A 17,538-nucleotide genomic window follows, 5' to 3' on the forward strand; every position below is an offset into this window, starting at 1 on the left:
ATCTGACTGTTGTGGATTGTGGTGGTGGTTTTAACCTGTATTGCATCAGCAAGTGTTTTGACTTTCATGCACATCTTGGTAGCATTCCCATTTTCTTTCTTCTTCTGGCGCTGCTTCTCATGATAATCCCATGTGCCAAATAGTTTCACACATTAGAGCTCAACTGGCTCAAACCATTGGGCCAATTCCGAGTCTTCCTATGCATACACATGTAAACACGATCAGAAGATTGACAATACTACTGACATACACTCTAACGTCTGCCAATGGATTTGATCAGTCAGATTCTAAAAAACAACAAATTACTACTTCACTTCCTGTGATGGCTTTCCATTGTACTGGCGGCAGATCTTCTCATGTTTCTCCACAGCAATGGTGCACATTCAAAGTTCAGCATATCAGAAAAGATGAAAACTAAGCCAGGTTACTTCGGGGACAATCCAAAGGTCACTGTTATTTTTCATGACTGTGTAATTAAAGACCGCTCCTTTTACGTAGCCCTGCGCCTGATCTGAGGAACGTGTTCACTTGTGCGTAATGTTTTGATGCGATTGGCAGCAGTTTAAGTCTTTTATGTTATCTTGTTGTGATTGTCATTCTATCTGTATGGTGTTATTCATAAAAGTTAGAAAAACTAAAGCTTTCACACAGTCATAAAGTCATGCAAAAGTGTTTACTTTTATATGGAACTAGGCACCGTTCATTCAGAAGCTTGTTGTAACTAGTAACTAATTTATATGTTTTGACTTTATCAGTCTCTCACAGCCTTATGGAGGAAATTTGGCCCACTGCTTTAGCTTACTGAGATTTGTGGCCATTCATTTGCACAGTTCTCTTAAGGACCACAGCATTTCAGTAGGTTCAGATCCGAACTTTGACTCAGTCATTGCAACACACTGATTCTTATTTTCTTTTTCAGTCACTCTGGCCTCACATTTGACTCTAAAACACTAAAGGAGTTCATAGTCAACTGCAAGGTGGCCGTCTTGTGGGTATAAAACAAGCTCAAACCATCACCCCTCCACCACTATGTTTGACAGTTGGTATGAGGTGTTTGTGCTGACGTACAGCATTTGGTTCTCACCAAAGACGGCACTGTGTATTATGGCCAGACATCATCACTTTGAAATTGAACTTTGCAAACATAAACCATACTGCAATGTCCTTTCTTGAGATGAGTGAAGAGGCTTTCTCCTGGCAACCCTTCCAAACAAATCAAACTTGTTCAGTCTTTTTCCTGCTGTACTATCATGAACTTTAACATTAACATACTTTTTTTCCCAGTTTCTCTGAGCATTGCATGGCCCGGCTGCGGGGTGAATTTGCTGGGAAGTCCAATCCTACGAGGACTATAGCATTGCGTTAACACACACCTGAATGCTCCAGGCCAGAAAACAGTCAAAACCTCTCCAGGTACTCACTTCATCAGCTAATGAGGTACATTTGATTAGTAGCACCTGGTTGCTACTTACCATCTTAATTCCTATGGAAGCAGTGACAGTATACTTAGTTTTTACCATGACTGAATTTTTCGTTTTTTGCATGACTGTATATTCATTTGGGCTGATAGAACTTTTAGAACTGTGGCAGAAACTGTTTGTTATCAGTGAGGACATTTGTCTAGGTCTTGGTAGGCCCTGAGTTGGTCAGCCCTGGGCCAAAACAAATCTAACTAGCTGCTGGATTTCTGTTCTAGCTTGTTCAGCAGTGAGTCCAATGTATCCCAGCATTGCAAAGCCAGTGCACATTTCCTGTCCCTGTTTCCTGTTGAATATCAAACTGCTATAGAGACTCATCAAGACACACGGCTGCTGCACGTGCAGCCACCAGCTGCACATGGTTGCAATTAATGCCAGAACTTGTCTTAATATCTGTTTTTACTGCTTTTAAGCAGATGAGCAGCACCTCGGGATATAAGACTGAAGTGTAGGCCATAAGAGAAATGAAAATAAAGCAAACTTAAACTGCAGATACTTTGGTTTCTGGAATTGTTGGCAAAAGAAACCAAATAATTTACAGCTCTTGGAGCAGCTGTGTGAATGTATTGAAAAACCTACAGCTGTCAGTTCAATGAAAGAAAATTCACAGTGGCAGGGTCCAATGAAATATGAAAAGGCATGGAATTCAAAGCCATACTCATTTTTCAATGCACTAAATCAAACCATGTCTGTCCTTTTTCAGTTGATATTTGTCCAAAAATGACAAAAAACGGGGGGGAAAGTAATGTTGATTTCACTGACAGATGTGAAATGGTGATTTCCCTTCCTCCAGGCCAGACTATCCACAACCGTCCTTGCAGCTCATCAGGGAGTCTGAAATGTCCATCGCTGCCCCACCCTAACACACAAAAACACAGACACATGCACACAAATGAATAACTTATTATATAGTTTGTCTCTTTATCAACCACTATTTTTATTGTAAGTTTAGAAAGTGAGATTTTTTTTAAAAGCTCAGGCAACTTTTGAGAAAAAAATATCAGCTGTCATTTGATTAAAGCTGACTTTTAAGGCTGTTTTTTTGTTGTTGTTTTTTTGTCCTTCTTTGATGTCCTACACACACATATGAAAATCAGGACAGTGAAGGATATATGCCTGTCATGTATTCTGCTGGTTTATCCTTCTCAGTTTTAGTTCATTCCCTTATTTTTTCAGCCTGAAGTTATCTGACACTTTAGACACGCTACAAAATTCCCAATGCACTCAACCTTCCCTTTAACCCCTACCTCACCTGCCCCCTTGAATTTGATCAAATTTGAGGATTTTCAGAATTCTTATTTTAGCAATTTAACTACATGTTGCACGGTGGGATTATCATTTTGCTTGTGTTTTTTTTTTCACCTGGGTCATCCATCCACTGTGTGCTTCTGTTAAACTAGTGTCACTGTTGAAGGCTTCTAAAGCCCACTGGAACTTATGCAATATGATCATGGGCTGCAAATAAACCTTGCTGTCCTTGACATGAAATTAAATTAAAATTTAGACATGTTGAAACATCTCCTTCTTCCATTAAAGTACTTCTAGTAATACTTCATGACATCCAAAGTGGTTAATATATAGCTTTTCCAGTGACTCAACCGGGTAACAGATGATGCCATCATGCTGTTGCACTAACACATGGACCCGTAGAGGTTTGCAGCAGTTTCAGGTTTTTGTCTTTATCACAGTAAAAATGTAGGTAAGTATAGAAATCATTCATGGCTTACTGTATCCATAAGCCAATTTCCAATGAAATTAAAAGTGTTAGGGTTTCTCCAGCTTTCAAGTGACGAGACTTGATAAAACCATGGACCTTGTGACTAGTGGATGTCCTTTCTACTTTCTGAACATCGGCCAGTTTCAAAGGAGGACTTCTAGAAGGACCATTTGAAATATTGATCATCAAGAGCGCACAACGCAAACATGTTTACAGGTGTCAAATTCAAATTTTAAGTAAGCACAGAGAAACCTTCTAGCTTAAGCTAAAGAACTTGGCAAAAATCTTTCAACGTCAAACTGTAAACATCACACAAGCAGGTCAAACATCCAAGAGAAGTAACAACAACCAGCGGGAAAACGTCTGTAAAACTCCTACAACCACTCCCGTCATCTAACATTACACCTCGCTTTCTATGTCTCTTGTTATTATTGGCTGGGCCACGTTTCAGAAGAGTAGCAGTGTCCTTCCGAGGCATTTCTCAACACTCTTTTAATGACAAACCTTTCCATGTCCTCTGACCCGAACAGCTCAGTCCCCAGATACACAGTAGCGGAGTGATTCCAGATGGATGGAGTCTAGGGTTGGAAATTCTGTCACTGTTAGAGCATCATCGCCACAATTTCCTGTATTAATTTCTTTCCAAAACTAGCAAGCTTCGGTCAAACCAGTGACTAAAGAGTCAGGGTGCTATTTGCCCAAATTTGCCTTGAACTGTTTTTATTCATGACCATATTTACTGTGACCTATTTGACTGATGCAGACTAGCAGACAATCAAGTCCATTACCAAAACAGAACCAGGTGTTATATGTAAAAGAGCCAACTTCACTTTTCTTCTCTGAAAGCTTTTATAGCATCTGTAAAAGTCATTCCTATCAATATGCAATGCACAATGCATTTAAGCAAGGATAGTGTGTCTGCTATCAAATAACTTCTCACCCAGTTACATTTCCCCTGTGCCAATAACACAGTCTGTGAACTTTATTCAGAATCTGTCCAACAAGTGTGGATATGCTACTGGTATAAACACTGCCGTCAATAAGAAAAACAGGTGTTCTTTTAAGCGCTCTCCATTCACATATCAGCATCCACTCAGCTGCATGATTGCGGATCGTGGGAGAATAAGGTGGTCCGAACTCTGTGTTGGACACAGAACCCGGTGGTGTCAACTGCTGTGAGGACGCATATGCTCAACAAATTATGTAATATTACCTACTCATAAAATTCGACAGTGAGATGAGCTGGCAAAATTTTCTTTCTTTTTTTCACTGGCTTTTCTTGATGCATGGTAAGACACTGAGCTTTGAATGTTTCCATGAATCATACAGCAGCTGGATTACTTTTTGCTTCCACGCTGGGTGGGATGACCAGATATTTGAAGTCTTTGAAAAAAGCATGTTGTTGCCAAGATATTGCAAATTAACTATCTTGAAAATGTTGTTGTGAGCTGAGCCTATCTAGTGTGGTAATAGAGGAAGAGGAAATGGGGATGTGGTGTGAAGCAGAGCATGCACTAAATGCTAAAATGGCCCAACTAAAATACACTCACCAGCCACGTTGTTAGGTATACCTTGCTAATATCAGATCGGATGCCTTTTTGCCTTCAGAACTGCCTCAATTCTTCACAGCATTGATTCAGCAAGGGGCTGGAAACATTCCTCGAGATAGTTGGTCCATATTGACATGATAGCATCACACAGTTGCTGGAAGCACTCATCAGAAGATGGGTACACTGTGTTCATAAAGTGATCAATGATACTCAGGCAGGCTGTGCTCAGCTGGTTACAAGGAGCCCAAAGTGAGCCAGGAAAATATCATCCACATCAACTCAAGCTCTAACAGCTGATACAAGGCAGGATGGATGCTTTTATGTTATTTATGCCAAACCAGTCAACGTGAGCGCCTGTGAATTATAACTACAGTTTCCAGCTCTTAGCTAAAAGGAGGTGCACTCAATGTGATCTTCCACTCACTGTTTCATGGTCAGAAATAATGTGCATTCAGAGATGCTCTGCTTCAAACAATGGTTGGAATGATTGGCTATTTGAGTTAGTGCTGTCTTCCTAGCAGCTTGGCACAGTTTGACTCTTCTCCTCTGACCTCTGAACTGCCTGGCATCAATAGGGCATTTTTGCCCAGAGAACTGCAGCCCAGTTGATATTTTCTCTTTGTCAGACCATTCTCTGTAAAGATGGTTGTGTGGGAAAATCCCAGTTTCTGGAATACTCAGAAACTCGGGCACTTAAATCACCTTTACTCCCATTCTGACACTCAGTTTGAACTTCAGCTGGTCATTGTGACCATTTCTACAAACCTAATGCTGACTGGTTGATTAGACGTTTGCATGAACAAGCAGTGGAATATGAGCGACTGATTAAGTTTCCAGAATTCATGATAGCAGCGGCTGCATACTAATAATTATCCAGTATAAAATTTAAAATGAGCTGCAACTTGGTTCAAATATCAATATCAATATACACATTCACATATCAGCGGATCACCGAAGTTGTGTGGAGAAACGCCATAACCAATACTAGTTATTTTATTGCTAGTATTGAGACATCAGTGTCAGTAGTTAGGTTTTGTATTCTTATACTGTATCAGTGTTAAAGGATTTTTTAAATGAGAAAATCTGCAGTTGCTATCTGCAAGAACACCTACTTCTGGGATTAGCTGATCCTTCAAATGTGGTCAAAAGTCTGGAAAGTGCAAATACCACAGTATGTAAATAGAGGCCAAGTGTACATAAATATTTCAATTTAGCATTCAGCTGCATCCAAGTGGCATCTAAGTGGGAATCCACAGGCTGCTTCATTCTGTTTTAACTGGAAGGCTTTGAGCTTCAGATTTGCCTCAAATCCTCTACAGCTGGATGCAGAGACAGCCTTTGCACCAAGAACCACCGGGTGTGAAATGGATTATTTAATGAAGATATCTTTAATTGCATATGCCACCTATCCAGAATTTTTTCAGCATCGCAGATATTGCTATAATATGGGAATGAGGCAGATTCTGGCTAACAAAGTCTTAGTGTGGATTTGATTTAAAGCCCACTAAATTGGGGATTTCCACCCTTCAGAAAGGGTCAAGTTTTATTTTGATAGTGTCCCTCATTCTGGGATTTGCGGTATTTTTTACAGAGAGTATAGTGAAGGAAAAAAAGAGGCATCTAGCCAATGAAAGTTAAGTCATTTATACTGCTTGTCTTCTTACATCTCTTGTGTTTGTCTACCTGTCATGGGGAAAAAAAGCCAAAATGACATCAGACAGCTACTGTGACATTATTGCCTAAAAGATTCAAGACCACCTTGACATTTAGAGAAATTGTTTTATTTGCTTTGTAATCAAGAGCTGAGAGAGGATACCTCTCTCTTGCCTCTAGGGTAATTGGAAACTCTAGCAAGGAAAAAGCTACTAAGCAACTAAGGGTGATGAGGGTAAAGTGGAGACACAATGAAGTAAACTACAGACCCATGGCTATCAAAATAATACAGGAATTCATGAAACAGGAACTCACTAACATGGAGACGGAGAATTAACTTTACACTGGAAATACAGGGAAGGCTAGGAATACCACAAACACAACAGTAACTGTCACAAAAGAAACAAGGCTGAAAACACAATAAGCAACCAAAGAATCAAAGTGAAGACGATTATTAAAAAGGAGAAGAAAAACACAAAACCCTGTGTCAAAATCGAGGACCATAACAGAAATGACACACAAAAAGTGCACAGATAACGTGTTTTTTTCCTTTATTCCATCATTAACTGTTGCTTTATATGTTGATATTTTACAGGTTATGCAAATGAGACATAATGTTTGATTTGTGTACTGGGAGGCAGATTTTGTTGCTTGTGTTACCTTTTCCTTGTGTGAAGTGCTAAGTGCTGTTTGCTCTCATACCCAGTATACGAAAGGAAGCAATCTTTAAGCTCAAAGCAAAAAAATAAATAAAAAAATAAGAGTGACTAAGCCTATTTGCTTTTGATGATTCTGCCACCTTGCCGGAAAACATCTGGTTTATTACAGGCATTAAATATAATGCGCTAAAACCACCACTAAAACCAGAGTAAAAGCTCTTAGCTTTGAAAATTCATGTGCATCGATCTTTAAGCCTTTTTATTTCTTTTTTATTGAAGATTAGGACATAATCCAACACTAAAGCCAACAGTCACCCTCCAAGTGTTCTAAGCCTTGAGCTGTTGGTCCATCTCTCCTCAGCATGTGCAGAGTCAGTGATGTGACCCATGTCATCAAGAACAGGCTGAGGAAACAGATTCCTGGAACCTCACCATATGTGGAGGAAAAGCTGTGGGTGGTAGTGACGTAAAACACACTCAAAGGACATACTATTAAGACCCCCAAAACAACATTCCCTTCTTCTCTGCTTTCCCTTTCAACCAGGTAGACCTATCTGCAGCATTTAGAGCATAAATGTTTACCTCCAAGTACTGATAAATAGCAAAGAAATGTTAGTTGGCATTATAGAAAAATCAAATGCTAAAAATTTGTTTTGGCTTTCATTCAGTTTGTCAAATTCTCTCATTGTTGTTCAGCACTGGTTTCAGGGCTGACTTCAGAAAACTAAACAGAAATGATGTCATGCAGGAGAAAACTGATGCTGTTTCTTTGTATTCATGCTACAACAGCCACACAATTACTAGTTAATGTGCTTTTACCGAACCCAAGTGTGTTCATGACTGGTCCTTTGCCCATATCTTTGTAAATAAATGATTCATGTAACGTAACGCTGCAATGTGAAAGCACGGAGCCATTAGAGAAATGACGTAGCCTGGCAGAAAGACCGTAAAATGCACCCAATTCAGAGTTCACACAGTGATGCACACACACACACACACACTCGCACACGCAAACACACGCACACACGTAGGAGCATATGATATAAAGTTTGAGGGAGGGAGATTGTTAAATAGGCCTGTGGGGATTGTTGGCAGAACTCCATCCAGCAGAGCAGGGATTAAAAAAAGTGTGCACATGACCATATTTGGCTGTACATGCACCTGTTATGCATTTTATACTTCTTTCTTTTTGTGAGTCTCGCACAGAGACCAACTGTAGCTTCTCTAACTCAATGCAGTTGCTTTTTCTGAAAAGAAAAATCCTGGACTTTCTATTTTTCAGCACAAATCATCATCCTCTACAGCACCTGCTCTAGGAAATAAAACATTAAAGGCTTTCATCCGTTTTCTTAATTGAAAGACCATCTTTACACTCAATGGACACTTTATTAAGTACATCCTGCTAGTACAGGGTTGGGCCCCCCTTTGCATTCAGAACTGCTTTCGTTCATCATGGCGCAGATTCATACACTTTTCACTGGAGTCTAACATACTGGCACTGGTGACCGGTAACAAAAGACAAAAGTGGAACAAACAAAAAGAAAATATTGCCAGAACAACTGGGGATATTTCTGAAATCACAATCCTACTGAGGCTTTGCAGACACTTTGCCAAATTAGTCATCATTTGGAGCAGTTCAGCAGCCCTTACAGAAGTCTTTTTAGTGTACAAACCAAAATACTTTAGATGGAAAGCATGATTCTGTTTACAGTCCAAACCAGTTTATTGCATATTTATGGAGTTTGGAGGCATCCAGCAGCAAAGTTGCTCAGAAAATTATTTGGATTTGGTTAAATAGAGAGGCTTTCTTTCAACATGAAGCCTTGAGGCAGAAACATTTTTATTAAAACCCATTATACTTAATGTGGCAGGCTCTTTACACAGTGTAGTCCCTGTGACCTTATTAATCCAGTCGTTAAGTGATGACGTGACGAATCCTACTTCCGGGCCTAAAGTAGTCTGCGTTTAATATGGCTTTTGTGTTGTTAACATGTTTAATGTTTTGTATTTTCGTCTATTTAATCTCAAAAAGCTCCTAAAACAGTCAGTGATCACTGTTGACCTCCCTCGGCTTTTATTACCGCTAATCATTTATTTAAGCTCAGTTTTTAAAACCTTAGGATGTAACTACAGCCCAGCCCATGCAGCGGTATATGAATGACTAACTTCGTATTGTGGATGGATTATCTCAGTTGTTCTCCTGGCTGAAGTTTGGTCCTTTTACAGCATCCTGCCATGCGATTACATTTGTTCCTGACCACCGAGAACACTCACGTTAACTTTTATCGAGTGGAAAAAAAGTTAGCTTGTTTATAGTATGCTAACATAGCTGTGTCGCTAGCGGTCACATAGCACATCATTATATACCAGCTAGCCAAACTTCAGTAACCCTACAAACGTCACTGCTGTTTAGTTTTCTGTCTTCATTTATGTTGGAAGTGATCACAGAGCTGTACGTTTTAATTTGTTTCCAAAACCCCGCAGTCAGGACATGCTACATTGTATTTAGATAGAAGCTAGCGAGCTAACTTCCTGCTAACTTCTAACTCCGTTAAATGTCATAAATTCCGTTTTCATGGATGCCTGGATGTTAAGCTCAATTGTTACACCTGGTAGAGCAGAACGCTGATCATTTTATTAAAGATGAAAGACTTTAGACAGTTTTTCAACTCTCAGTAATGCCATAGTGATCGTTTGATATATAGACTATTGTACAGCAGTAATCCGTTCACCATAAGCCAATATAACTGAGTAAAATACACCAGATAGCACTAACCACAATTGTAATTTCCTGATGTACTGTCCCTTCCTACCTTCATTTTACACTTTGGAAGTTCAGCCTTATTTTCCTCAATAGGTTGCGGATTCCCTCTTAGACAAAAATACTCTCCAGCTGTGTAGGAGTTTTCCTTTGTTTATGTGGCACATTTGAGTTTCAACTCATGCATGTGATGATGTAATTTATTTTGATTTGCCTAAAGCCCCTTTTCATTTCTGTGGCCACAGCCTGAACTTCTGGTCAGTGTGGTCAGCTTGGTGTGGCTGTCTATTAGGTGAGCTGCAGAACGCATGACCTGTGGTAATGTGGGGCTCTGCTTGGCTGAGCCTAGTCTGAATTGCTTTTGGATTGACAGAGAAGAGCAGGGCAGGGACAAGCAGTGGTCAAACTCTGTAGCTGAATATGTCTGCATAAGTGAACTTAAAAGTCAGAGGTGTGGGTGAGGGTTTTATAGTGGATAGTTCCAGCTTCTTTGTTCCTCCCATGTCTGTCTGCCTCTGCTCTCTGTTATATAATTTTTATTCTGAAATACTCTGAGTACTCTGTCTGAGGCAGTCTTAGGCATGCGTTAAGTGTATAGGAAGGAAGCTAAACACATAACCTATAACCTATCATATACAACTGCTGAACATTTCATTATGTACACCTTTGCTAGTACCAAGTTGGACCCCCTTTCACCTTCAGAACTGCATAAACTCTTCATGGCACAGATTGAACAAGGTGCTGGAAACATTCCTCTGATATTTTGGTTCATATTTATAAGATAGCATCACACAGTTCCACCACATCCTGAAAGTGGTCTACTGGATTATGATCTGTTGATTATGGAGGTCATTTGAGTACAGTGAACTTAATGTTAAGTTCAAGAAATCAGTTTGAGATCATTTGTTCTTTATACCGCAGTGTGTTACTCCTGCTGGAAGCAGCATCAGAAGATGGACACACTGGTCAATAAGGGATGGACAAAGTTTCCCTGAAAATATTTCCCACAACATTACACAATAAGCAGCCTGAAAGCATTGATAAAAGGCAGGACAAATCTATGCTTTCATGGTACTTACGAAAAATTGGCAGCAAAAATCAAGATTATCAGATCAGTCAATGTTCTTTCAATCTTTTATTGTCCACTGTTGGTGATCCCGTGTCCGAGCTCAGTTTCCTGTTCTTACTCATCAGGAGGGGGACATCCATGTAGTCTTCTGCCATTGTAGCCCATAATATGTCAGATCTTAAGCAGTTAACCTTTCCGCCACCATTCTGATGCCTAAGTTTGAGCTTCAGCAGCGTTTGTCTTGCTCGTGTCTATGTGCCTAAATGCACTGAGAGCAGCTCAACAGGTAGAGCTAACAATGCAGTTAGTGAGTGTGTAAGTTTTAAAGGTCTATAATCATAATTATCATGACAAGGCTCCTTTCAAATAAGTCCTTGGTAGCATTTGTAATGAACCAATAGATTATCACCATCCAGCTTCACTATGTCTAGTTTTAACACAGCTTTTAACTGAAGTCCGTTCAGAGTACATTTAAATGTAATACTTCCAACATTAAAGATAATACGCTATTACGTAAGTGTAAACATTTGACTTTGCAAAGAATGGAAAATGCTATTTGTTAGGAGTTATTATGATAAACTTTGAGGAGAGAGGGCATGAGTGGGCATGACTGGTCAGGAGTGATGTCTCAATCCATGTCATCCAGGACGTATAATAATTCATACTCAACACAACAAACAGCAGGGAATCACTCAGATGGCATCATCTTCAGAGAGGTTGCACTCAAAGGAACGAAACTAAGCATTTACAGTTTGTTGGTGTGAGTTCCATATCAGTGCAAATGTTTGTTAGTACAGAACTGCCATCCAGAAATCGAGGTCTTCACACCAATCCTCCAAAAGCATGAAGCCACGATGCAGTTCCACTTCGCACCTTGAATGCCATGGTAATAAAACAAGAAAACACAAGAAAACGTGACTAATTCATTTTACTCGTGTTGCTCTGAACACCCATTTTTTTTAAGATAATTTGTTGCCTGAACTAAACAGCTGAATTCAGCATCAGATTGGCATGACTGGAACTTATATCTCAAAATGACTATATTGTATCAGTGTGTGGCACATTTTCCAGTTGTGGCACACACTCAACACTCAACAGTTTTGAGTATCGGAAACATCCGTGTGGCTGATAAGAGTGTAAAAATACAAAGTATAACTGTAGAAGGTAGATGTCCCTGTGCCATGCAATTTCAAACACAACCCCAATTCCAAATTTCAACGCTGGATAAAGTGTAAATAAAAATATAAATAAATACATTTTTAAAAAGTACAGTCATTTGTAGACAGTTTTTTAAAAATATATTCAATTTACAATGAAACATAGAAAACATAGCAAATGCTCGATTCAGAAATGAACCTCTTAAAAAAATTTTTAAAAAAACTCCCAAAAGTTGGGACAGGATCATGTTTACTGACTTCTGGACAAGCAATGTTCTGTCATTCTTCTCTCGTGTAGAAGTATAGCAAAATTACAGCTTTAAAGCTGTTGTAATAGATGCAAAGTGCAGTTTGGCATTGTCTTACTGAAAGATGCAAGGCCTTAACTAAAAAAAAATATGTCTGGATGTTGCTCTAAAACCTGTGTGTACCTTTCAGGATTGATGGTATCAATACCACAGGTACTAACACACATCCGTACCATCAGAGAAGCAGGCGTTGAACTGAGTACAAGGTGGATAGTCTGTCTTCTCTTTAGTCTCTTAGTCAAGCCATCAAGCGTAAGCAAGCGTGTATATGGAAATGTGTGTGTACGTATGTATGCATGTATATATGTATGCATATATGTATGTATGTGCGTTGTATGTATGTATGGTTGTATCCGTATGTATGAAGGTGTATGTATAAACTGTGTACATATCTTTCTTGTGTAAATGTAAATTTGTCTGTGTTATTGTGTAAATACTTTACACTACTGTGTACACACATGGGGAGATGCCGAACTGCCTTTCAGTGTTTTTGTAACAATGACAATAAAGAGCTATTCTATTCTATTCTATTCTATTCTATTATATTCTATTATATTATATTCTAAATACTAGCCTAAACCAATAACAACTGGATTTAGAAGAGGTTGACACCAAACTACCTGCCAAAAAAGTAGGCCTTGATGAAATGAGACTAATAAGAATAATTCAAAAGCGTTTTGGGATTTTGGAGTCAATTGAAGTGCAAAAGAATTTTTCAGTTATTAGAAATGAAAACATGGACATGTAACTTGACCTTTCAAAGATGCACGCTTTTGTGCAGTGACTGGCAGTGGTGATCGTACGTGTCAGGCTATGGGTCAGATTCTGTGGTTAAAACTGAAGTCATCATAATGCAATCCAGACCAAACCACCATGTACTTTGTCCTTCTTCCAGAGGCTATAACTAACAATTACTATTGCTAACTACAGCTGGGCAGTGCTGTGAGTTCTTGCTAACGCTAGTGTTTTGTGGCAGATAAAGAAACATGTCTCATTTATTTCTTGCCCATATACCAAAGGAGGCTCGGGAGCTTCAAAATATAATAATAATGGATTGCATTTATATAGCGCTTTTCAGGGCCCTTAAAGCGCTTTACAATTCATTCACTCTCACATTCACACACTGGTGGAGGACTGACAGAAGCGAGGCTGCCATATCGCGCCATCGGCCCCTCTGGCCAACACCAGTAGGCGGCAGGTGAAGTGTCTTGCCCAAGGACACAACGACCGAGACTGTTCAACCTTCCGGTTATAAGACAAACTGACAACTCTTTGAGCCACAATATAATAACTGATTCACTCCCCAAAGTGTAGCTTGACGATTAGGAACTCGGAGCAATGGGGGAAAAAAAATGTCTTTCTCCACTTGGCTAGTGTTAGTGGGTTCAGGCTAGTCAGAGAAAACAGACCTCTCCAATCCTCCATGGATACAGCCGTGTCAATAAAACCCTCTGCCATTTAATTCTTCTCTTTGTATCGCACTGCTGAGATACAGCCAAGTAAGAAACTTTTAAAGCTCATTTTATTTTCAGTTTTGCTTGAAATGGGCTTCAAATAAACAGACATGGGAGGATTGTGTATGAGTCTCTTTGTTTCTGGTTGAAGGATTATTGCCATGCAGTTTTCCTCATCCCTACCCAACAGATGCATTCACTTTAAAATCCCAGTAGTGTAGTTACAGTACTGTTTCATAAGAGATGGAAAGAAGAGCATTAACCTTTGGCATCACAGAAACCCCCTGATAGACTGACTGTCCTTTAGCTATTTCTCCTCTTTTTCATATTCAGCATGCGGAGGGTTTTGTGATTAGAAAGAAGAAGCTGTCATTTTGTTATGGCTTTTTTAAAATGTTTCATTTGTTTCACTTGGACAACATTTGGTCACACAGAAACACATTGTTTATTCATTTGTTCTTTCAGTAACAGTATCTCGTGTTAGATGGGTTCCACAAGACAAAGTATTCATCGTAAGACAGCAATAAAAAGAAAAGCCAGTTTCCTGTGAAGCAGTTATGAATATGGTTTGTGTTGCAGCCCTTTCTCTTCATTTCCTTTGAAATGTTTTGTTTCCTCCTCAAAAATGCTCTACCGTATAGACTACCTCCTGTGCGCCACTTGCGACCTACATCTCGAGGGCATTTATAAAGCCATACATTTTTATAGGAGATGTCACATTGGGATAACTCTGCGGCTGCGAGCCAAGGCCACCGAAAATAATCTGTGTTAATGACACACAGTAAAACACGAGCTTGCTCAGTTCCTTTCAAATGCTGTGCAGCTTGGTGGATTGTTCATGCCGAAACAAGTGTTTCTCATTATGTCGAGTATTGTGCTTGGCAAGGAGGCTGCAAAAATCCTGCCAATGCATAATCTGCTTTTCCAGTGCCTGCTTAGAATACCATATATAGTTTCACCTGTTATCCTGCTCACTTCTCAGAGATAATCCACAGAGTCAGCATGTTTTCATGTCTTTGTTAAGTTTTTAGGGGTATGTTATGGCTGACATCCTGTGAAAATAAGTGTGTCACACATGTGTTTAATTTTGATGCCGGTCACTACGTGTTCTTTTTGTCGTTTCAGTTTCATAGCATAATCCTCTGAGCTTCTTGGTTTGTCCCCTGTGACCTCAAGAGTCCGATGGTAGTACAGTGTGTACCTCCTTAATTGGCCTTTTGTACAAAAAAACAAAAAAGAAATGCATAGTTGATATGGTGGAAAAGAGAAGAACCTTATTAAGATTATGAAGTATTCTTTTAAAGAACAAAAGCAGATGTTTTGTGGCAACAGCAGCAATTTGCATTCACTGTCAGCAGTGAATCACCTTGAGCTTGAAGCTTGCTCAAGTCTCAGAGCACTACCGGTAAGGCTCCTTTCCTGGCAGCCATCTTCAAAATAGCATGTTGGTTTGTAAACAGAGATGTGGAATTTGGGACACAAATGGAACGTCTCTTTGTGAAGATAAGTGGACATTTAAAGAACTATACCACCAGTTCAAAGGTTGCAGGATCAAATATAACCCCAATCCCAAGGCTTCTGTCCCAGTGAGAATCAGATGCCCACAAAAAACCTCCCACCCACCCCCCTTCATCCCCCTCAAAGAGGATTTTGTTTCTCAAATCTTCACTTTGTCAAAGGAAATTCCCCTCAGGAAAAGAGTTTTTGCAACAACAGTCAGATTGTATTATTGTGCTCAGTCGTTGCCTTTACAAGTTCAGAGAGGACAAGCTGCCATCAGAGCGCTCCAGCTCAGCTGATTTTGATCGATTCAGTTCCTCACTTGGATTTTTCTCGTTGCCTTGCGTGTAGCATTCACAGCTATCAATATGAGGAAAGGCTAATCGAGATTGCATTGATAGGGCAATATATAACTTCATTACAATCTCATTGGCATAACAGAAGGAGACAATTACAATCACATTATAAATGAATGTCTAATAATGGCATTCTAAACAGAAAGGAGAAATCAGGAAAAGACCAATGGGCAACAGATTAGTGTTTGTGTGTGCTTTCTTTATAGACTGCAACATAAAAGGATGTTTGTGTGTGTTGTTGGTGTGTGAAAGGCAAAGCCAAAGCAGAAGCGTGTTTTTTTTAATGGTCTGCTAGTAGGAAGTCATCAGGTCCTCCTTCAACTGATCTATGATTGCAATATAAAAACTTTCCTGATGGGTGAAATAATTTTGTTCTATTAAATTAAATAACTGAACATAACGTGATGGGCTTTTTGGTGTTTTTTTAAATTACAGTACCTGTTACAATGATGACAAAGCAGACATTGTTTTATGGCGGGGCTGCAGTTTCACTCGGTTTTTCAGTTGAAGCTACTCATCCCTCATCATGTCCAATTTCAAACCAGCAAGATGGCATTGAACGCTCACCTTGAGGATATAGATGTGCTTTTACTAACCAAAGTGGTCCATGCCCATCTTTTATTTACAGTGTATGGCTGTGTGCACAGAAAACTGTTAATGTGGTCATGCTAAGTTGTTGTGCTCATAGACTGGAAGGTTTTGAATATGCCAAGCAATGCTCTCTTTTACTGTCTATATAATCATATAATTTCATATCATATGACATCATTACCTGGTGGATCCATAGTGTAGTTGTTTACACACATTTGTGTAACAAATAAGAGATGCCCAGTTCAGTCCTGGGATGAAAAGGGCATCTGTGTGTAAAAGTCTTCTTATTATTCTTTTTATTGTATGATATCCATTGCAACTGCATGCAATCTGGACATCTTTACAGTCAGTGTTACAACCACTAACAGTTCAATAAAATTTCACAGCAAGTGAAACCATTAATATTTCTGATATTTCTTCTGCGTGCTGACAGTCAGTAAAAATATCTGGAATGATCCTTTCCACTTTAATTTATGTTTCTGCATTACTGTTTTATGTTTGTCACCAGTCCGATGCATGGCTAAGAGCGAACCCTAATGAACACTCATGGTCAATTTAGTATCACCAGTTTGCACTGCGTGTCTTTGAACTGTGGGAGGAAGCCAGAGCGCCCGGAGAGAACCCAAGCAAGCACGGGGAGAACTAGTGCAGAGTGCAGAAAAATGGTCTCATGTGAGATGTTGCTAGTTCACTGGCTTGCTTAAGTCACAGCTGTAAATCCAAACTGAGAACCTCAGGGTTGAGGGATGTGTGTAAACCTCACATCTTCTTTCAGAGTTGAGGACTCATGTCTGACTGTAGCATGCATCCAAACCACAGGCTGCCAGGTAATGCAAGGTTATACGTCTTATTTACAGAAGATGAACACACGTGTGAGAATTGTGGGTTATTTAAGGGCACCTTTGAGGGAACTGAAGGGATAAATAATACACTATGCGCCACCTGTCACAGAACCCATAAGCATACAGTACTCATTACTTTACTGTCTTTCACTGATTCTGATATCTAAGGACAATTTCAAGTCTTTCCTTTGTTTTGGCATATTATAGGTGTTATATAGCATTTTAAATCCCTTCCGGTAAGGTCACACCCTATCGCCAAGGGGGGATCATGGGAGTGGAAGTGTTCTCTGTGTGAAAGATGGACTCCTCATGGACTCCTTGTGTTGCTCCTCATAGAGTTTTTTCACAGGCACAGACTGCAGGTGTAGCGACCTCTGTTGCAGTATACTGTGTCCATTTGACTCATGGATGTTTTACCACTTCAAACCAACTAACTCCAACAC

The sequence above is a fragment of the Neolamprologus multifasciatus genome, chromosome 9 (genome assembly GCF_963576455.1).
Source record: "Neolamprologus multifasciatus chromosome 9, fNeoMul1.2, whole genome shotgun sequence".
In the NCBI taxonomy this organism is placed as follows: domain Eukaryota; kingdom Metazoa; phylum Chordata; class Actinopteri; order Cichliformes; family Cichlidae; genus Neolamprologus; species Neolamprologus multifasciatus.